This window comes from Corythoichthys intestinalis, chromosome 1, assembly GCF_030265065.1.
Source record: "Corythoichthys intestinalis isolate RoL2023-P3 chromosome 1, ASM3026506v1, whole genome shotgun sequence".
Taxonomy (NCBI): Eukaryota; Metazoa; Chordata; class Actinopteri; order Syngnathiformes; family Syngnathidae; genus Corythoichthys; species Corythoichthys intestinalis.
The window spans coordinates 73,695,349-73,719,466 of record NC_080395.1 but is presented as its reverse complement, the minus strand read 5'-3'; the positions used below and the strand labels follow the sequence as shown (position 1 = coordinate 73,719,466).

The window sequence follows — 24,118 nt, the reverse complement described above, 5'->3', positions numbered from 1 at the left end:
CACAGCAAAATTCGACAGCACCGCCAGCTCGGTGAATACCACCGGCTCTTCAACGAATTGCGCCTGAATGAAAGCCGCTTTCAGTGGTACAAAGAATCTATTGTTCTTCACAATTACATTAGGAAATCCACACCAGGAACAGCTGAAACACCGAATGCCAAAGCTAATGTTGATTGCCATCCTCTCCCTGATGTTAGCAGACTTTCTGCCAACAACTCAACGCGAGAAGCCATTGCATTCACCGTATATTTCAAAAATGAAGTTGCATTACAGTAGCAAGACTGTTAATTGTTTATAAAGTTTTCATCAATACCTCGCATGGACTACATTTACCATGCCTGCATTTTCTGTAATGGCGTGCCCTTTTATTAAAATTCACTTGTACTGGCAACTCTTGTTCTGTGTGTGCAGTAATTAGAGCCTGGAAAAGACAAAACATGGTGTTTGCCAGTTGTATGATATTGATTTCAACATCCAAGTTAATGATGTGATGTTAGATAAAGTGTTTGTATATTTCTTGAATTAATCGATGACATGATCTGCTGGAACCCCTACATTAGCTATGTCCGAGCCAATCTATCACCAAGTATTTCAATTCTTGCTCAGGCCTGTCATATCTTGAACACACAATCATTACAAACTCTATACAATTCATTAAGTTCCTTGCGTTTAACCACCTGTTTGAAAACTAAGAGGTTAGGTACATAAAAATGTGGATCAATAATACCGTAATCAAGTATTTACTGTATGTACTTATGACAGTTGTCAGCTAATTTGTTGGTGCAGGGGGTTGGGAGTTTACATTTCATACTACCCCGTAATTCATTTTTTAGTTGATGCCTGATGTTTTAATGCTCATATAAATGAAAATAGAAATGATGGTATAATAAATGAAAACCCAAGTTGTAACTAACTATGAGTTTAGCTGTACAATACCTAACTAGGTAACAAATGAAGTAGAAATGAATACAATTTTGAGGTTTTTTTTAACAAACCTTTGTACATAGAAGAATGCAAAAACCTCCTCTGTAAGCCATTTTTTCAACTACACTCCGAATCATTTAAGTCTGATTGTAATTTGACTCCTTCGATACACCATACTGTACATAACGGACCAGACTGCAAGAGATCAATTTGGTACTAATGAAACTATAATTCCCCACTGCAAAATACACACAGTACAATAGTTGTAGAAGAAAAAATTCACACAGTAAAAAAATTAAAAGAAAATAACAACTAAGAGCTCCCGTGTGCCTTCACAAACTCAAACGCAAGCTGATGCAACTTTAATCGAAGCTCTTGCTGCTTCATCTTTGGAAGTGTGTCGATAAGCTCTTGAATTGCCAGAAGACAGTGGTTCATTTTGTGGGTTGGTGCATCGTTTCCGTGGAATTTGATGGCTTGGAGAATCTCATTCTTCTGGTCTCCCACGGAGTCTCCCACCTTTCGCTTTTTATCTGTATTAAAAAAAGAGGAGGTTCATGCCATTACAACACAATCCTACCATGTCCAACACAAACATCGGTTACGTCGATTAATAAACTTTATACATACCACGTGGCCTTTGTGGTGTGACTACCGGGGTGAAAGACGAGGGGTCCTCAGCTAACTGTGGAAGGGGAGTAGCACAGAGCTCAATGGCTGGCGTTTCTGCGATGTGACCCATGGCTTTTGCTTCCCAAGGCAGGTGTTCCAGGAGGACAGTCCATTGAGGGTGTAGTCGCAGGACAGATAGGCTCTATCAAGGAGTGGAGTCCCCCATCAAACTCTGATGCTCGTCTTGGCTCATGTTTAAAAAAAAGAAAATTAATTAAATAGATATTGGTAAATTTAAAAAAAAAAAAAAAAAAAACATAGTAACAATGCTGAATTAGTCATTTAAAATTGATTTTACAGTCATAAATCCATTACTGTAATGCGTTCATGAAAACATTTAATGTTTTCACCTTAATAAAGCGTTATAAACAGGGGTGCACATAATTTTTTTGCCCAGGTTCTCAGAGGAGGACCTGGAGATGTGACTTGGTCCTCATTGAGCTTGAGAGCCGACCCGCCTGATGTGATAAATTTATGACAAGCTTTATTTAGAGCCAGTTAACTTTAATTAATTATATTAACAATTAATGCTTGATTAACATCAACTGGCACAACAAAATTGCCATTACTTTGAAGTGAAATGTAAAGAAATAAAAAGCACCAATTCAAAATACAGGGCATTATGCGGCTCCCACATTAACTCCAAGCTTTTATAACACTAGAATTACCATGGGACAAAATGGGACACCCATGGTAATTCTATTGTTAAAAGTGGGTGGGGTGTCCTCCTCATAAGACCTCATTGAACGTGCATGTTTAGCTTTGTAAAATGCGAGCAAAAACACGTTTGTCAGTGCATGTCGCTGTTCATTACATTTATTCTGCCCTATTCCGCCACTTGTCCATAGGGCTGTTTGACTTCGATAGTTTGCTTAATTGCCACATGCTCTCTGTTTCTTTGACCCTACATAAAATGTGCTGCTCTTATCTGCGACATTGGGATTCTCACAGCACATTTTGTACCGCATTTCCATGCGGGCATCATTTGCTTCTAGTCATGGTACCTCCTGTAGCCACTTTTCAGCAAAAGTCCCTTTTTTCGGTAGCTCCGTGACGTCTCTGTCGTCTGTCTGTCTTTTGGCGGGGGTGGGGGAACACGGAAGTAATTACTCAGTGTGGCCTGCCTCTTCGACATTTTGAGAAGTTATTTTCTCATGTTCGCCGCAAATACAGTGGTCAGCCATCGGTACGCAAAAGCCCTATGGAAGCCGACGCCGTTGAGGGCCAGCGCGTTTGTCAACGTCCAGTACGCCTGCGCGCATGCGGACCACTTATGTGCACCCCTGGTTATAAATAAGCGTTCCTGTCAGGAGAGACATTTCACGCGAGGCGGCTATTTTTCAGCACAACACCGGCGCCGAACCAGCCAGTCCTCCGCTAGATAATTGTAAACAAATAAAGCATAGCAGTTTTCCCGTTTTGTCCGAGTTGTAGTAAGTTGTTGGCTTTAAGTACTATAGCTCGTAATTTAGCATTTGCTACCTTTTTTGCGTTAGCTGCGGCGTTAAGTACTTACCAGAAACATTGAGCACATCGCTTATTTCCCTCGAGGCAGCGTCCTCCTGTTCCGGTCTTTCTATGCTGGCAACGTCGTGTTGTAAAGGACAGTATGATCACTCACAGCAATTATCAAAGCGCCTTTCATTTTCTGATTAGTTCGAAATGTTTGGACCTGTGTTCACTGGATGTGGCAGCAGGTTTCCGGCTCCGGTGCAGCTAATGTCACGTGAATGAGAAAAGGTATTCGATTGGCTGCTTCCCTCTCGACGCCGAACTCAGTCGCAGAAAGTTCAACCAAACCATCTCCTTGCGGCGCGTTAAATTTGACGCGCGACAGTCTATTTGGCGTCATCGCAACGCCCCGACGCCAAAGCAGCTTGACGGGCCTATTCGCACGTTTACATTGACATTCAATGGAAACCCGACGCGCCACAAGCAAATGACGCGGCCGGTGTGAATGTAGCTTTACACTTCGGCAGGCAAAGGAATCCATTCACCCAGACAAGGCCCTGCCTACTGTGATTGTAGGTAATTGCTTGTCTGTTTTTCAGAATAAAAAATCATGTTACATTCACAAGGAATTCATCTCTTGTAATTTAAGCCATGCTACTTTTATAACAAACAGGCCACTATAATTGCTGCAATTTATATGAGCCATTGAGCAAAGTAAGGAAAATTGCAGTTGAACGAAACAATGCCAGCTGTGCAAATGATGCAGAGTCGTCAAACAGTATGAAGTGAAGCGGTTAATGTGATACGATTTTGCAAGTTTGTTCTAGGATAAGTTCTAGAAAATTCATCCATCCATCTATTTTTCACATCATTTATTCTTACAAGGGTTGTCGAGGTGCTACAGCCTTTCCTAACTGACTATGGCAGCTCTATTGGCCAAGTATAAAGTATAAGTAGGAACACATTTAGGACTGAAAAAGAAAAAAAGTTGATTTTCTCTTTTCACAGGTTCTTTAAATCTCTTAATGAACAGGAGATGACCACACACAATTTAGGAACAAAAAGAAAGCAATAATCACCTAAGCTACATTATTTGTTAAGAAAATACCAAAAGCTCGCTGGCCAGGACTGAATCCCCTAGAATGCTCTAGGTGCTTTCAAGAAGATTCCGCTCCGATCTTTCAACGCATACACTTTCTGTTATTCAAATGTGAATAGGCAAGCCCCCACAGGGGTCAACAATATAAATGGCCCGGAGGCCCAGACGTACTTTTAAAACCGTCAGGGCGATTAGAATGCTCCAACCACTGGCCCGGTGAGGTCAGTAAAAATATTGCGTCAATTAAAAAAAAAAAAAAAAATTCTTATCTCACATTCATTCCCACTGGTTCCGTGTTTTGATTACGTTACGCTATCCCGATCAAAAACAACCTTACAGTCTATACTGCAGCTTTTGCTCTCTATGGGCGTAAACACACCTCGTTCGCTTGCTCTCCCACATGTTCCCGTGTGAAGCAGCTGTAGATACTGTACTGTATATGTTTATATGAATCAGTGTTGTTTTCATCAACAATGAAAATATTTCGTCAATTTTTTCATGACGATGACGTCAGGATGACGCGCTGAAAACATCATGGGAGACTAAAACATAATGAGATGGATGGCAGTTGTTGTCTGACGACATGAAAACTAGATTAAAATTCGCCATAGTTTACGTCATAAATTCACAATGTGTGACATTTTGTTATCGTAGGTGTAGTTAGAACGCATTTAGCAGCATTTGGTTGTGTCACTCATGTGACGTGCTACACCCCCCCCCCCCCCCCATCCCACACATCGGCTTAAACGTGTGCTCATTCGAGGCTCCTTTTGTGAAAAATGTGTCAGGTGCTGCTTGGTAACTTTTATTTTCTTATCTTGGCTATGCCACGTTTCTTTAGCCTTTAAAGGTCTGTGCTGAGTGATCATCACATACTCAATGAAGTTGTGGCATTAGCATAGCGTTCACGTTAGCATTAGCATTTAGCGTGATGACTCGGTCTTTTTAAACTCTTGGAAAACATTTTACATACAGTTCGTGTAGGTGAGTTTGATTAATTGCAAATAATGTGCTGTTTTCCTTGTGAGTGTGTATTGTCATCATGAAAATGGTGATGTCCTTGTAGACTACAATTATGTAAGTATTCTGAATCTGAATCTGAATAAAAGTTGATGAAATTTGTCTTTTTCGTTGACTAAAACTACAGTAGACGAAAACCAACGCATTTCGAAATGACTAAAATATGACTAAGACTTATATATGTTTTTGTCCAAAAGACTGAATCAAAAATTAAAATGGCTACCAAAAACAAAACTGATATGAATAAAAGAAAATATATATCTGTTCATTTCACATCATCACACATAATCATTTAATGTCCCCATAGAACTGCGTTTTGTCTACTTTGTGAACACCGTGGACAAATACTGTTTTGCTTACAAGGCCAAGGTTACTGATACTAATGTACAGTGAGTTCTTTCTTTCCTTGATGTCCACATTTCCTTCACTCTAGTGTTTTTCCACTGTTTTTCATAAAGGGGCTGGCTCTAGCCTGCCGTCTGCTATGACGACAAATATAAACTGTGATCTCGAAAGTTCGGGCCAGATTGACTTGGGGCGTCTGCGTGGGGCTCTCGGGGACGTGTGTCCCGGGCGGCCAGCTTTTAATCACTCTTTCCTTAATAATGTATTCATTTTTGGTGATTATTGCTTTCTTTTTGTTCCTAGTTTGTGTGTCGTTATGTGTTCATTTAGAGAATAAAAGAACCTGTAAAAAGAGAATATCGACTTTTTTCTCCTTCAGCGTGCAACCTGATGATGACTGCTGCTGATTGTCAGTATCTCAGTATCCACCTAACGTTACACTACAAGACGACATATTTTCTGAAACCCAAACCCAGCCAAGCACCGCGGAAAAAAGACCACTCAAGAAAAAAAAGTCACGAAAGCAAAGTCCAATATGAAAAGAAAAGGAGGAGAGTTCCAGCCCCAGTGGCGGGACCGCTGGAATTGGCTTGGCTAAGATGAGACAAAAAAACGAGGTTTACTGTGAGGTGTGCAGATCAGTGACCACATATGCATACAACAAAGTTGGCGAAAAGTTAACGAGTATTAAACCTATGGTATGAATATTCCGTGATAATTCATCCGCATGACTATGGAGAAAATAATATCGTCATAATGACGGTCTACCTTGAAAATTGTTAGCCATAATTGGCATCTCTTTAACTTCTGCATTGTTGCCACGACAACCGAGACTTCTTTAGGGAAATAAGGGGAAGACAGGAAAGTTTCGCCCAGGCATGTGGCCCTCTCGCTTGCACGCCTCCCCCTGGAGCTCTCAAGATAAAATGTTGGCTGTACTGGAATTATTATGGAATTGGAATAGGATTATTTGCAGTAGATTCATGTTTTTGCACCGTTTTGCTGCACTTGTCATTAAATCTACCTGAAGAAAAATGTTATGTCATTCAAGCAAATTGTTATTTTTCGAGATTATTGGGAGCAAAAACCGACATATTGACCTGGGCCAGTGGTTTTGATGGTGGGGCCAGTGAACTTCAAAAACTATTTTTCCCTTATTGTCCACCCCTGCCCCATGTTAACCCATGAAGTGGCTCAAAAGAAAGTGAATTTTCACTAGCAGCTATGCTATGTTCTATGCTTTGACCTTTCTTCGGAGAAGAAGCTGAGAGCTGCTCTTATCTTATCCAAATAGAGTCAGAGGGAAGACAAACAATAAAAAAGGAATATATCAAGTAAAACGAAAAAATTTATATTGCTAACTGTCTCTACAGCAGGGGTCCCCATCTGCCGGGCCGCGGACCGGTACCGGTCCGTGGCGCATTTGCGACCGGGCCGCAAAGAAAAAAATAATTTAATAATGACCGCATTCTGGCCGAATTAACCCTGTACCCCTGCTTAACAAGCCAATATCTGTCTACTCTAGATATAATACTACGGGATAGATTACAATGTTTTCATAGAAGTCCATTGATTGGACTGCTAGCAGTGCATTTTGTTTGTGTATATAATATACCTACAGTATGTGCGCTTGTCCTCGATAATAGCATATTACTAGGCCGCGGCGCAGCACATTTGTTACCGGAAATAATTAGCTCCCACACGGGCGAAGATAACAGGAAAACAGACGTCTTTGGAAATATTTTTACAGCGAAAAGGATATTTTTACGGCGAAAAGGGCACCTGACCCACGAACTGCGAAGGAGTGGATTCGTGACCCGTTTGTGAATAAACAGAGAGCTCTCAAATGACGGCGACCTTATTAAACGTACATTTGAGACAGCAACTCTACCGAGGTTCTGGATTAAAGTCATCCTGGAATATCCACGCAACTGGCTCTAAGTGTCCGATCACGGGTGGAAAACATACAACAACAACAACAGAAAAGATGATAAACACAGGCATTTCCTCTGTAGAGATATTTTACAAGCATAAACAATGAACGTAGGTTCACAGCCGTGTTTCTCTCTCGCTAACTCGCCCACTCACTCAGAGCTGCGTAGCTGTCCGTCTTCTTCTGGCGTGTGAGCGCTCTTCTTCACGTAAACAAGTGCAAGTGCGCCCCCACGTGGGCGTGAGAGCGCCACAAACTAAAAGCATGTATTTCAATATAAAAAAGTCAATAATACAATTGAACACACATTGCCAAAGGCAGAACGCGAATGTGGCCATAGCTATTAAGAGTTATTCAGACAACAATAGCATAAAGAACATGCTATCAAGTTTACCAAACCATGAGTGTCACTCCAAAACACCAAAATAACATGTGAAATGATATCATGTGTTAATAATTTCACACATAAGTCACACATCCAGCCAAACTATGAAAAAACTGCGACTTATAGTCCGAAAAATACGGTATATAAGCTGACTTGAGGTGCAGTAACTGGGACAGCAAAAACAACAATACAACGGATGCAGTTGTTACACAATATAAAGTGTTTCATACCGATAGTATGAACCACTGTTCAACCCAATTGTGACAGTAGTATGGTGAGGCTGTAACAGTGAGTATGATATTACTGTAAAAACAGAAATGCAAAAAAATGACCAAACTTTTCAAGCTCTTATAAAGACAGAGGGTTATTTTTCTGATATATTCTAAATCACACAGCAACATACTTGTGCCCCTTTAAAAAAACACTATACGCTTATAGTTACACCTACGTAGATTAACCAATTCAAACACATCACCTAAGTGTGACACTTAACTCATTTAATCCCAAAAACGTATAAATATGTTGTTTTTAATTGTTTCAGTGTCCCAAAGACATATTTATACATCTTTTATGTTTCTTTTAACAAGAGGCATCTCTAGTTTCTGATTCAACTTAGCTCCAAAGCACATAGCTGAAAACCCATTTTAAGGCAATAAAACTGGCCACTGGAGGGCAGTAGCGCATTTGGTAAGACCCCCAACCCGGTTCAACGGAATGAACGGCTGGCCGCACGGCGGGGGCGCCAGCGGAAGGCGACCGAATGGACGTCTAGGATGCCAGGCGGCGGACGACCGAGCAGAACAACCGTAAGGATGCCTGGGATGCCAGGCGCTGGACGGCCGAGCAGAACGACCGGGACCACCAGTGCAGCGGACAATGCCGTTGAGTCCGTGCTGGAAAGACTCAAAAAAATCCATCTTTATGAGACAGGCGGCGATGAGGGAAAAGTTTACCCCGGCTGTCGCGGCCACAACAGCGTCATCGCTCCGTTATTTATGCGTAAATAAATTGTTACTTTGCTATCAAAAGCTCTATTTGTCTTGTTGTTTATGGTATTTTGTAAAAGGAAAACATTATTCAGATGTTTGGGATGTAACTAAAGCAAAAAATAGCTGTGTTAAAGTCAAAGTTATGTTCGAAATGTATGCGTTTACAAAAAGCTCAATTTCTCTGTTGTTTCATCAAAAATTGGAAAATTGCTCAAAACTAAGCTATTTTCTAATGCTGATTTCTAAAGAATGGAAAAAGATATGAACTAACTTTTTTTCCTGCTGAAAGAATAGAGTCTAATCTTTCTTTTGGCGGTGTTTATATAGCAATAGATCAGAATTTTCGCTGGGCCTTGCAAAATCAGTCAAAATCTAGTAAAACAGCCGGGAGCGAAGGGGGTTGCGCCGGTAAAAATGGCTGGGAGTGAATGAGTTAAAGGCTATTTGTACAGAAGTTAACATAATATCTGTGACGTAGTTTCAGACTATTGTGTTATTAAATGTTTGCAGTGCCGCATTCGATAGTTGTTTGCGCTTGAAGCATTCCTATCATTCCTATCATCTTGGTATTTGTAGCTTTGTGTACAGGTAGGAATGGATGGATGAGAATTTCTGTCACAAAGTATTCCCAGAGGTTGTTTGTTTTTGTTTGATGATGCTTACACTGTATTTGCTGACGCAATTCATATGGGTCCAATAGCTCTTCTTAGATAGTTCATTAAATGGGAAACTAGCCAAAGAGTAATGAAATCTTGATGATAGAAGGAACAGGAAGTCACGAATTTAAACCATAGCAAACCCACTTGTGCCTCCAATGTATAGCCACCTTTTACCATGACACACACATAAGCAGAGCAGAAAGCATGTGGGCATTGAGATGTGCGCTTGAAGACCTGAGTCATAGCCCACGCAGAGGCACAAAAATATCTTTTTTGTCCCCCCCCTCTCAAAAAAGACAACACAAATACATTGCAACCAAACTATCAAGAAAACACTCAGGCAACACAAGTTCTTCAGTTCTTTTAGACACTGTGCCCAAAAACTTCATGAACCAGAATTGCAAAAAGGGTACCTAAAGAGAATAAGAAGGTTGAGTAAAAATGTCCTTTTCATCGCTGGTGCCTATCGCCTACAGTATCTCACTCTTCGTGACACAAGAACGTGAAGAAACCTATGCTCTAATGTGCTACTAATGTAATGAACCGTTTCCCGTTTAAACGTGTGGTAACCTGAAAATTATGTTTGTAGAGCGGTTTGTAAGTATATGTACTACTTTGTTACACACAGTTACATACCAATGACAAATATTTTAATGTTTGTGCACTCCTTGCAATAAGCTTCAATGTTAGCAGTATACCACCACCTGTATTTGTATGAGTTCAAACAACCAAATCAGTGGTTCTTAACCTTGCTAAAGGTAGCGAACCCTTATGAGTTTCGCACGTGCCTTAACTGAACCCTTTGAAATTAGAAAAATCAGTTTGTATTTTTTCAAATTTATTTATTTATTTATTTATTTATTTTTATTTTTTTTTAAACCTGTCCTGTTCAGCTGTTTGACACAGAGAATGGAAGTCTAAGTGCCCGGATTCTGAACAGTTTTAATGTTTCACATGGAGAGTCTGACATACTCCCATTGTGATCATTCAAAATACCTTTTTATTATGACAAAGCAGCGAACAGGAAGGGATTATGGGGGGACAGAAGAAAAGAAATACAAGAGAAGAAAGAAAAGAAACACATACACAAACAACAACAAGAAATACATTGAACATCTAAACTAGTTACTAATATGCTGGTGCTATCGTCAGCGAGATGTATTTCCGGTTTACACCATGTGGGGGCCAATTGGCCAGTGAAAGAGGAGAATGGGGGTGGGGGTGTCTATAAGACTATAAGCTAAGTGATTGAAAGGGGTAGAGTGTACACAAATCAGTTCTGTGATCTAGAACCCAGTAATCGTGTGAATCTCTTATGAGTGTAAGCCCGTTGGCGACCAACCCTACGCCGCCGCATCGCCAATCCCGGCACCGGAACCCCCAACCCGAGCATGCTCTACCACATCCAGCAGCACGCAAGCCCCACCGGGCGCGCGACAGCCATGCAGACGGGCGGAGAAACCGCGCGGGCGCCAACCCAGGGCCACGGCCCCCACCCAGCCAGCCCGGGGAGGGAGGGCGGGTGGGGGGGGTGGGGGGTCCATGCGTAGCCCATCCCTCCTCCCGCCGCCCAGCAAAGGACCCACCGTCCCCCCCCGGGACCCAGGGTGGTCCCCCGGGCCACCCGCGCGCCCATCAACCGGCCTTCAGGGATGGCAGGAGAGGACGCATCACCAACCCCACGCCTACACCCACCCCCGCCCGCCCACCCGGGCCACGAGCCACAGCCACAGCCCCCCAACCGGCACGGCACGCCACGGGACCCCCAGCAGCCCACCAAGCCCCAGGCAAGGCAGGGTCCCCCGCCAATGCAGGCGACACCCAGCTGCTACACCGGCGCCCAGCCAGCGACCCGCGACGGAGCGCAGGGCGGATGCCCAGCCAGAGAAGAGAGGGGAAGGCGGAGGCAGGAGAACGCCCAGGAACTGCCACGGGGCAATGCAAGATCGGAGACCCGACCCCCCATCCCACTCCCGCGGCCGGCAGCCGAGGCAGAGGGGAGGCTACACCCCGGGAGCCACGCCATATAGAAAAAGTGTGGGACCCACCTACCACCCTATTACTGTGGCTGCCAGGTTCCCGACTGGCAGCCATCACCCAGCACCGTGATGGGGGTGTGAGGGGAGGGTAGTGCAAAGTATGCATTAAAATAGGAGAGCTTGGCTTGGGGCAGTGGGACCGCAGCATGGAGTTTCTGTCCAGCCGCCCGTCCCACCGCCCTTTGCCGGAGCTCTTCTGTGGAGTATGATGTGTGTGGTGCATTTAAAAAAGGTGCAGGGATGGCGGGGCCTGTGGTGAGGAGGCAGCCGTGAGCCCCCCCCCCTAACGCCCCCCCTCCCCCAACAGGTCCCAACCATCCCACAACCTTGGTGTGTGGTGCATTAAAAACAGGGGGGAGTCGGGCTGGGACTGTAAAGCCCCGTCCCAACTCTCCCCGGAGAAATGTATGAGCACGTAAGTGCCAGGGTGAAAAATATTTACAGTGCCGAAGTGAGAAGTTCAAATTTAAAACAGATAGATCTAAGGCTACGTTCACACTAGCCTGGTACTCCAGACTCACTGCTGTTCCAGCTATTGAGTCTGGCCACCATTAAGCGGATAAAATTTCCAGGGCGGAGCAAGCCACAGCAAACAGACAGCGGAGTGGACCAATCAGCGACAGGCGGGACGAGGGACTTGCGCGCGGAAGTAAACATACGAGGAGAGCGGAGTTTATTCAACATGGCTAGCGCGAGACAGACTGTTGTCAATGACTTGTGTCGATGTGTTTTTGGTAATTTAAAACTGATTTTACCGTGGATTGGAACATATTCTCGGCTCTCCTGTTCGCCATCTGTGTTGTTGTTGAGACGACTTCCGAGGCGGAAGAGTGACGTTGCTCGTTAAGAACACGTCACGCAAATAAACGAATCTGATTTGACGATTGATTTTGTACTTGCTCGAGAGGCCGTTAATGGGCTGGGTTCCAGACTATTCTCTCAGTGTTTGAAAAATACAGGGAGAACAGTCTGGCCGTGCCAGGCAACGTTCATACTGCAGGTCTTAATGCACGAATCCGATTTTTTCGTGTTTTTCCGACTCGAGTGAGGCATTAACTTGACTGTCTGAACGGGACAAGTCACATAGAAGTGGACCATTTCAAATCCAATCTGGGTCACTTTCGTAAGTGGTTTAAATCCGATCTGGGCCACATTTTTCCAGAACGTCGTGGCGGTCTGAACTGGGCAGTCTCCCAAATCGGAATTCATGCAGCAATTACGTCATCAAAGAGCGAGAGAGACGGCGCGCTCCGGTAGCGGTGCAGCTGTGCATTAGCGCCTAGCTTGCCTTGAACACGGCTTTTGGGGAAGGGTCGGGCTTGGCAACAGTCATAAAAAAATTAAAAATAAAAATGGGTTGATGATAAGCCTGAGAATGATCGGTTTTCTCTCTGCTCTATATGAGCAATATTGAAAGATTGCTTATACGGCCGAGAGTCGGGGCAAACTGCCCGTACGTGTGTGTGCCATGCACGGACAGTGCGTGCATGCTATCGATCCACATAAACTTTGAATATAAGCCTAAACGGAGATTATTTATATGTCTGTTGTTTGTGTCTTCTTTTTGGAAATCAAAATATGCCCTGGAATGACGGATGACAGCCAGCATGTGTAGTCATTTGTTTTGGTGCTTCTGCGCATCTTCTCGTCTCGTCTTCTTGCTCAGCCCGTGTCGGACTGCGAATTAGAGCGCATGTGTAATACTTGAACGGTCTCAATGGACAAAGGCAGTCTGAACGGGCACGCTAAAAAAAACCAGATATGACAACAAATCGGATTTGTTCATTAAGTATGAACGTAGCCTAAGTTAGCAAGCTAAAACTCAAGTGAATTTCCATTCAATTTTCTTCCCATTAAAGCCTGAGTTATGCTCCTGCGTTGCAGTGACGGTGTAGTGACAGCGGCATCAATGAGCATTTGATAGTTGTTATTTTCATGACTATTTAAATTGTAAATTCTCACTGAAGGTAATAAAACTATAAATGAACACGTGTGGAATTGTGTACTTAGCAAAAAAAGGTGAAACTAACTAAAAAACATGCATAATATTCTCGTACCTTCAAAGTAACGATCCTTTGCTCTGATGACTTTTTTGCACTCTCTTGCCATTCTCTTGATGAGCGTCAAGAGGGAGTCACCTAAAATGGTTTTTAACTTCAAAGGTATTTCAGTGGTGATTAGTGGAATTTATTGCTTTATCAATAAGGTTGGGATTATTGAATGAGATGTGTCCAAACTTTTTGCCTGTACTGTATTTAATAATACTATACTTATAATATTAATTTAGAACATTTAATAATTTAATTTATTTGAGGAAAATCGGCATGGAAAATGAATGAATGAATGAATGAATGAATGAATGAATGAATGAATAATATTTAATACCTATTTACTAGGGGTGTAACGGTACACAAAATTCTCGCTTCGGTACGTACCTCGGTTTTTAGGTCACGGTTCGGTTCATTTTCGGTACAGTAAGAAAACAAAATGCAAAATATAAATGTGCTAGTTGTTTATTACACACTTTTGTGCTTTCAACAATAGGAATATTAGCCTATACAAAGCTAGAATTCTGCTCAAAAATAGAAAATACAATATTCTGAAATGTAGATATTTTGAAAAACAAAATAAAAATAACTTTGGCTAAGACTTTTTCTTTAAAATAAATATCTGATGTGCAAAATTGAACAGTTGCAACACTGAAGTGAAGAGTTGTTCCATCTATATTCTTTTTTAATTTGAATTCCCCACCCAGAGGGCCAACCATCTTCCATGTTAACATTTAACCGTTACCCACGCTGCTCACTGCACTTCTGAGTGGTGCGATGGCCCTGGCCGTTTAATTGTTATCTTTTTTGAGAATGTCAGTCATCTTAACGCCGCGTCCGCCAGCTGGCTGCCTCCCATCCCAACGTGGCGTACTCTGATTGACGCCGGATGGGCTGACGACGTCACCGCCACTGACGGGCCACCCGAACTAGCCGCTGTCTGACATGTATCCATTATGCAGCGCTTTGTTTACATTTGCGGCAATAACGACACTTGCTTTACGGCAGCTAATCCGATACACGGTAATACGGCTCTGGGTAATACTATTAGGCCGTTGTTTGAGCTTGCATACCCGCGTGTGTTGTATTGTGCCTGAGTCTTGTTAACCAAATAAAGGCAGCGTTAACAAATGTCATCTGACCGCTCGTCATTTTACAGTCAACACTCAGAGTTCGCAACTTCGCATTTGACAGCATACGTGCCGCGTACCTCCTCGCCAGCTGTTTGCTCACTATTCATTCACCTGTGCATTTAATCGCTATTTTGTTACACTCCCACTTTTTCGGTGAGGTATTTTGTGTTCATTCGTTATCGGATCGTTTTTGTTCACCAACTGTAAATAAGAGCACCGCAGCAGTAGAGGTAAACTGCCGTTTTCGTTCAACCCGTTTTGTTTAGTGTAGAAGCCAGGTTAGTGGCTGTATTGTTTTTTCTTTTTTACGATCAGGGTTTACTTAGCGGGTGGGGTTCAAGTGTAGTTTCATTTTGTTTGTTGTTTTGGCCTGGGCTTACGCTGAAGCCAGCTTCTTCCGCATTTTGTATATTTTGTTCATTGCGAGTTCGACTTGTGTGAATAAATTTGTGTCCACTTGCAACTTGTGTGCGTGTCTCGTTTTATGTTACGCCCTTAGCAGCCATCCGTGGGACGTAACAGTGGGATTATGGGAAGCATCAGCGGGCATTCCGCGTCTGCGTTAAATGCGTCAAATATTTTAATGTGATTGACTCAAAAAAATTAATTACCACCCGTTAACGCACTAAATTTGACAGCACTTTACGTTTTGTCAGAAACTCGTTCGGTACGCCCCCGTACCGAACCGAGAACCCCGAACCGAAACAGTTCAATACAAATACATGTACCGTTACACCCTTACCATTTACAGAACAGCGGTCTGAGTCAGTGGCTTTTTAAATCAAAACAGCAGTAAAGAAATTATTTATAAAACAAGTTTTTATAAATACTGAAACATTTGCATAATATGCATCAATGAATACAACTCATGCAGTCGGAAATCATGACCTACTAATTCTCCATGAACAAGAGTAAGCTAACCACTCAACTAAGGGGACAAAACAGTGATCCATCAATGTGTGTGTGCTGCCTTGGCTTAAGAGTTTATTGTCATTCAGCAAATGTACGCACCTAACAGACCACTCCTTCCTACGACACCTAGAAGGAAGTTCAAACATAGCAAAATCAAAACAAACAAGCCCAAAACAGCATGTGACACTTTCATTCAAATACAAACTAAGCATTCTGCATAATGCATTGGGCCCATTGTTAGCACCTTGGCATTTTACCATTACAGAACTAGATAACAATCAGTGCATATTTAGAAATTATAAACTGAGCCAATACAAGACTTCCAAAAAGCCCTTCAGGCCTGGTTCTCTGCCTTCTGAAAACCCTTGCACCACCTGAAATATTTAAAAGCCTCTTTTCAGCCTTCTTTATCTTAGTCAATTCCTGGTCCACACCCTGACTCAGCATCTGAAGAAAAGCAGGATTTTGCTGCTGTTGCTCTTTGCTTTTGCCATTTGTCAGAAATGTCATCACAATCACACACAGATGACGTGCAAAGATGATGACTCCTCAAGAATGTATAAAACCATGTCTCAGTATTGCTGGGTTTCCATATTCAGCAACAAAAAAAACAGTAACGCATTTATTTCATACTAGCTTTGCAACGCTAAGGAAGGGAGAAGATGGTAACTTTATGGACCGTGCTCATAAGAGGAATTATTCAACTTAAATAATATTTTCAAAGAAAAGTGCTGACTCTCAAAGTCATCCAGACTGCTAGGAAGGGCTTAGCTAGCTAGCTAGCTAGCTCACTGTTTTACAACATGGTTCACCTCCTGTTACAAATAACCCAAAACCTTTCTATTAAGACAATAAACAGGTAACCATGTGACCGGGAACAAAACTTTTTAAAAGTTGTGGGAGTGTTCCCGACGTCATAACTGCAGTCAATTCAAGCTAATTAAGACTGTATTCAAGCCCAGGCGATCCAAGAGAAGGGTGCCGAGATATTAAATTTGTAGACGCCATTCGACACCTTGTAATCTAGAATTTCGTGCATTTGCTAGCTTGTTCATCTGCCGCCCTTGTTTTGAAATCCCCTATGTCAGGGGTCACCAACCATTTTTTGCACCATGGACCAGTGTGATTTGGGTCTTTTTTTCACGGTCCGGTGTTTTGTCAAATTTTGCAGCCTTATAAAATTTTGCTCCCAAAGCTTTTGTGGCGGTGAAAAAGCCCTTTTCAATTCAGTTGGACTCTTTTTTACATATCCGTCCATAATCAAACATAAGTTAATATTCCTTTCTTTAAAGAAAGTTTGTAGTATTTACTTTGGAATCGCTGCATTCGTGGCCATTTTTAACCTTACGCGCATGCAAAATTTGTCAGAACACTGGCAATGTGCGGCAGAAAAATACTATATATAATATAAACTAACATTTGTTTTTAGCCCCGTCGTGTTAAGTGCAGGGAAAATATAACTCACCCGCTGAACCAGTGGAAGGCCTTAGCTTGTTTCGTTGAGATGAAATGGTCCCATCTAGGTGTGATGGGAGAGTAAAAGAAGCCCGCTTCACGGTTTTCAGTGTTCTCGTGGCAATGTCAGGATATTCCGGAATGACTTTAATCCAGAACCTCGGTAGAGTTGTTGTCTCCAATGTACAGTACGTTTAAGGTCGCCGTCATTTGCGATCTCTATAAGCGGATCCTCCTGTTGCACAGACAAGCTCGAATCACTCGGTTTATTCACAAATGGGTCACGAATCCACTCCTTCGCAGTTCGTGGGTCTTTAGTGATTTGGAAGGAGCGTAGATGTTATTTTCTTCGGGGTTGTAGAGTCATCTTCTGGCTTGTCGGGGAAAAAATCTGTCCAAAGACATCTTTTTTTTCAGTCATTCTAATGTTGGGGCTAATTATTCCCGGGAACAAATGTGATACGCCAGCCCTACGTCATACGTTATTATCGAGGACAAGCGCACATAGATATGGCGGAAAACACTCAGGTGACCTGAAGTTCTGCTGTGAGACCCCCAATTTGGCCAAATTGCATGTGCGATACATCATTGGAAAGCTTCAAATCTCAATTTTCTGGGGGAGGAAAATTTTTGAACTGGAGGGCATTTTAAAAAACAAAACAAAACAAAAAATTAAACAGTAAAACCCTAACCGGAGGCGAGAGCAGAATTAAAGACGCCATGACATTAAAGAGCATATGACACGAGAAAAAAAGTCTAAAATGTAATTATTATGTGAATTAGAATCATTTTTGAGACGATTCGACTATATACAACAATTTAGCAAAGCACAGATGACGAGAAATTAGTCTTTTAATCTGCTGGTTAGCCACGCCTACCATTATAGGGCTTTAGCGTCCCCAACAGGTGGATGACGTCAGCGGTAGACTTGGCTCATCGATTTTACTATTCAGCCCATTGAGGGGAAATTATTCAGAACGAGGAAAACGCGACGAAGAAAGCCGCAAAATGTCATTGTTTCAGTCTCTCTACTCCAATATTTTTACAGGATATTCTTTTTACCCAAGTATTTTTCCCCAATAGCTATATAAATGGCTTGAGAAGGACCAGTCAGCCGGTTGAGGGGGAACTATTCACAACGAGGAAAACGCGACGAAGAGAGCGGCAAAATGTCATTGTTTCTGTCTCTTTACTTCAATATTTTTACAGGATACTCTTTTTATCCAAGTATTTTCCCCAATTGCTAAATAAATGGCATGGTCATGACATATAACAGTCTTGTGCTGAATGGAATATGAAATAATAAAAATGCATTTATTCAGGACGACATGGCAAAATTACTCCATAATGGTCAAAACTGTCGACTTCACCTTTACTGTCGCACCTCCCGAACGATATTTTATGACACCTAAATCGGACATATGTCATTTCCCTTCCCCTGCTTCGGAGAATGTAAACAAACCAGAAGGCGTGACAGCTAGCCGACATGCTAACCCGAACCGAGTGATGTTTCAAAGTCTTCAAAGCGGAAAATCACAAATAGCTATCCTGGATTATTTGACATGATGACCCGGTTGTCGAATGTCTTAGCGGATCGGCAAACCGCCCGGCGGAGAGCAATTTACAGTTCGTTCCCCGGAGGAGGGTGGCTGGAGCTAACGCAGCTAACATGCTGCTGCTAATGCATTAGGAGAGCTTTTTACATGCCTATCAATGATCAAACGTAAGTAGTCCTTCATTTAAAGGAAGTTTGTAGTGTTTACTTTGTAATCGTTGTATTCGTATTTGACATAATACAAAACAAGATGTTTACTCACTTCCTCGTAAGTCCAATGGTCCCACAGTAAATATCCACGGTGAATGGGAACCTTTTGAAACTCCAAAAAGGCGCATACGCCTCTCCCTCATACAGAATGATTTTTCCGCAGCCGTTTGGCTGGCGTGATGCGAAAAATAAACGTATTAATCCGCAAAATCAGCTGAATCCTTCGTCCTCATACACAACAGTACACTGTAGCGTGAAGAGGACGTCTTCTACCGTACACGTCACAGCGCCCTCCTCCTTAATGCAAGACCGAAGCCGGAAGTCACTCATTTTCCTGGCGCGGGATTAAAAAAACTAAATAAATATAGCGATCGCTTCCACACACATCCAAGCGGTCCATATCATTCAGGAGCATAAAATACCGCGTGTATTATGAAATAAACATGCTTTTTCGTGTCACAGGCACTTTAACGAGATTTTATCACGTACTTACCTTGTTTCCGGCAGTTGGGGACCCCTGCCCTACGTTGTGCTGGTATTTGAGTGTATAAATTTTGTTGTCTTATTGGCTCTCTGCCTACTGCTTAAATTAGGATTATTGATGGATTATTGATGGATTCCCCCGACCTACTGTCACGGACCCATTGTGTATTCCCCCTTTTCCGTGATTGCGTGTATTTTTGTTGGTATTTAATAAACCCTTTAATACATCCCTCCATTGTTTTCTGCTTTGAGGTACAGCCTTGTTTCCACAGTTGTGGACCCTAACATCAGCAAACCACACATTTCTAAAGATGGACGATGGACTCTCCTCCTTGGCTCTACAATCCAATAGCAATTTAATTTTGTTATGTTTTCAATTTAATTTAGCCATTTCCAGCTTGCCATGTTGATAATTGCAATGTTAGTTTACTGCTTTTCGTCTTACTGCGACAAAAGAGAAAGTGACGATCATCCCGCCATGATTTATACAGTGGGGCTAATAAGTATTTAGTCAACCACCAATTGTGCAAGTTCTCCTACTTGAAAAGATTAGAGAGGCCTGTAATTGTCAACATGGGTAAACCTCAACCATGAGAGACAGAATGTGAAAAAAACCCCCACAAAATCACATTGTTTGATTTTTAAAGAATTAATTTGCAAATCATGGAGGAAAATAAGTATTTGGTCAATACCAAAAGTTCATCTCAATACTTTGTTATGTACCCTTTGTTAGCAATAACGAAGGCCAAACGTTTTCTGTAACTCTTCACTTTTCGCTTGGTGTAAAGAAATCAACTGTGGGAGCAATTATTAGAAAATGGAAGACATACATGACCACTGATAATCTCCCTCCATCTGGGGCTCCATGCAAGATCTCACCGCGTGGCGTCAAAATGATAACAAGAACGGTGTGCAAAAACCCCAGAACCACACGGGGGGACCAAGTGAATGACCTACAGAGAGCTGGGACCACAGTAACAAAGGCTACTATCAGTAACACAATGCGTTGCCAGGGACTCAAATCCTGCACTGCCAGACGTGTCCCCCTGCTGATGCCAGTACACCTCCAGGCCCGTCTGCGGGTCGCTAGAGAGCATTTGGATGATCCAAAAGAGGACTGGGAGAATGTGTTATGGTCAGATGAAACCAAAATAGAACTTTTTGGTAGAAACACAGGTTCTCATGTTTGGAGGAGAAAGAATACTGAATTGCATCCGAAGAACATCATTCCGACTGTGAAGCATGGGAGTGGAAAAATCATGCTTTGGGGTTGGTTTTCTGCAAAGGGACCACGACGACTGATCTGTGTAAAGGAAAGAATGAATGGGGCCATGTTTTGAGAGATTTTGAGTGAAAATCTCCTTCCATCAGCAGGGGCATTGAAGATGAGAAGTGGCTGGGTCTTTCAGCATGACAATGATCCCAAACACACAGCCAGGTCAACAAAGGAGTGGCTTCGTAAGAAGCATTTCAAGGTCCTGGAGTGGCCTAGACATTCTCCAGATCTCAACCCCATAGAAAATCTGTGGAGGGAGTTGAAAGTCCGTGTTGCCCAACGACAGCCCTAAAACATCACTGCTCTAGAGGAGATCTGCATGGAGGAATGGGCCAAAATACCAGCAACAGTGTGTAAAAAGCTTGTGAAGAGTTATAGATAACGTTTGGCCTCCGTTATTGCCAACAAAGGGTACATAACAAAGTATTGAGATGAACTTTTGGTATTGACCAAATACTGTACTTATTTTCCACCATGATTTGCAAATAAATTCTTTAACAATCAAACAATGTGATTTTCTGTTTTTTTTTCCCACACTCTGTCTCTCATTGTTGAGGTTTACCCATGTTGACAATTACAGGCCTCTCTAATATTTTCAAGTGAGAGAACTTGCACAATTAGTGGTTGACTAAATACTTATACTCATCAGCCATCGTGTTGTGACCCAGGAATTTAACACTTGCTTTCACATACGCCTCATCCCGGAAAGTCCCATTATACTAAGCCCCAACCTGTGAAATGTCCGTGTAATCTACTTGTCAGTCGACCAGGGAAATTCCTTTCACATACAAGGGCTGCCCGTTTAAATCTTGGAATTTAAACAGTGTTTAGGCGTATGTGGAAGGGGCTAGTGTTTCCGAAAGAGTTCAACAACTTTGTTCGGAAGCTAGTCAGCATGGTACTCTAGTGTTGACCAGATCTGCTATACAGTTAAGAGGATCTGGGTTTGAATCTATTCTTGTGTGCTCCGCATTCCAGAAACCTGCTTATTGAACATTTATACAATATAAAAGATCAGACGAATACATAAATTATTCATTCATTCATGTTCTGTACGTCTTTATCAAAGGGATGCTGGAGCCTATGGGTAGGAGGCAGTGTACACCTTGCACTGGTTGCCAGGCAATCACAGGTCACGATGAGAGAAACAACCATCCACACACACATTCATACCTAGAGACAATATCTGGAGCGTTCAATCAGCCTATCTTACATATTTTTGGGATGTGGAAGGAAACCGGAGTACCCAGAGAAAACCCACGAAGGCACAGGGAGAACATGTGAACTCCATGCGAAACATTGACGCCTGGGATTGAACCCCAGATTTCAGAACTTTGAGATGGGCGTGCTAACCACTGTATGCAATAGGGCAAAACACCTTTTTTTTTTCTCAGTATCGGGATTCGGTTTTAGCAGATTCTTAAAATCAGGTGACTCGGACTCAGACTTGTGTGGAAAAATATGCGATCGAGACATCCCTATTTCTTTTATATAATAACTCTTTTATATTTGTTTTTTTTTTTTTTTTATTATTTCAATTAAAAGATTTTTCCTCAATTCCCAGTTTTTTACTGGTTTCTGATTCTGTGTACCATTCTATTTGTCTATTTGTATGTAATAATATTAGGCAATCATAAATTTTTACCTGTTCAAGTCAATCCGGTTCTCCAAGGGAAAATATACACAAGATTTAGCCCATAACAAAAATGAGGTTAACAGCCCTGATATAGTAGGACAAAAGATCCTGCTTGGAATAGCTGACACCTCTTCTCAACTCCAATTCCTCCTTTATCTATTCACATTACCCTGCAGGAGACGTTAGCCTACCCCCGACAAGGCACCACCCATTGAAGCTTTTAAAAGAAAAAGGTTATTTAGGATTTACATGTTGGGCGCAGGACTTCTGTACCAAACACCACTACAACTTGACATGTCAATTCCTCAGATAATAAATTCTGACAAATGAAAGAATATCTTCTCGATACACGCAGTTGGTGTAAACAGTAAATATTTGAGATGTCGCTGATTAGTAAGATGATTTTTATATAATTCCTTTTCAGGTCAATGTAGAAAATCCTACTTGTTATCATGCAAAGCTTGTAGTTTATCTTTGAAATAACTATCACTTTGCATCCTTGTATTTTTAAAAGAGTGTTGGCATTGTAATATGGTGGCAAAGGGACAAAGAAGAACCACATTTCCACTACGAAGAAGGAACTAAGCCTGTCTCGGTTGTCCTGACTTCATTCAAAGTTAATTATGAGTTCCAGCTGGAAATAATATCTACTTTGTGATACAATGGGGTATAATACTGTATGTATGAATTGCTCAGCTGTTGTTTCAAGTTCTCTGCACGGCAACATTAAGGGCGGTGTAAACAGCACTCACCTGTCTGGGTTTGGAGCAAAGTGGTTTGAACATCACTCCGAACAAAAATGTCACGATTTCAACCCTCAGCTCAATTGTTGCAGCACTGTTTTCCCTTCCAGTCTGAATATCTTTTTACATGTCATCTAGTTCTGCATGCAGAGTACAATAAAATATAGCAAAAATTCCCTTTTGTGGAATTAAAATGTCATAAGTACAACAAACTAAAATTCATTTAAAAATTTGATCACTTAACAGGAGGTTTTTCAACAAATGTTTCCCTTTCTGAACTGTTGATTCAAGTATTAAGATTGTTAATTTGGTTAATTTATAAGCTATAATACAAACATGTCTAGTTTAGCTTGCACTCTGGAAGCTGAATTTTTCTTTGCTACAGGAATTAACACACACTTATCATGTCTCTGTCCTCTCCACTTTTTCCCCTTTTCTGTGAGACCCAATTTACATGACTTGATGCAATATAGTCTTTGACCCAACAGTCTCGCTTAACTGTGACTCAAAAATAAACTACTACCAAGAAACTAATACAAAAAAGGGTTTGTTATTTGTTTTTTTGGGGCATGATGATTGAAGACATAGCTTTATTTTAACCACCACCCATTACAATTTTCTGGCATATCACCGTTGGGTGAAAAACCCAACCTTTCGATCTTCCCAGTCACAATTAGAAAAAATAATAATAATAAACCAATCAATAGATGACAGTCTGCGCTTTTAATATTCCAATCAATTTGTTTTATTTTAAAAACATTGAAAATGATCTGTGAAACATGAGTGTTTTCTTTTTAAGTACAGATTAGGCCAGCACAATATACATTTGAACATCGCCATCGCAATGTGCTCATGTGCAATAATACCATTGCAGGATGTGTGATGTTTTTTATTTTTTTAATGTAAACTTTTGTTTATCTTCATAAAAAAAAAAAACGTCATCATTCACAGATTAAACCCCAATAGCCTGGATTAAAAAGTATTTCATGAATCCAAGGGATGTCCTGATCACATATTATCGCACACGAGTCCGAGTCACATGATTTTGAGAATCTGCCTGTACCGAGTCTCGATCCGATACTGAAAAAAACGATTGTCTTTTTCCTTTTTTTTTTTTTTCCCTTGGACGCTCACGCTGCCGAGAACAGCC

At 41.8% G+C, this 24,118-nt stretch overlaps 1 protein-coding gene across 3 annotated transcripts in view; it reads right to left on the bottom strand.

Moving 5' to 3' along the window:
* large2 (LARGE xylosyl- and glucuronyltransferase 2) overlaps positions 1-24,118 on the bottom strand; it is a 131,557-nt gene that overhangs the window by 98,762 nt on the left and 8,677 nt on the right. For 2 of the 3 annotated variants that reach the window (XM_057839131.1, XM_057839122.1), the window contains exon 2: positions 17,076-17,300. The exons of the other annotated variant lie outside the window; for it this stretch is intronic. The gene's annotated coding sequence lies outside the window, so the exon portion shown is untranslated. The remainder of the gene's footprint in view (positions 1-17,075; positions 17,301-24,118) is intronic. 3 annotated transcript variants of the gene reach the window in all.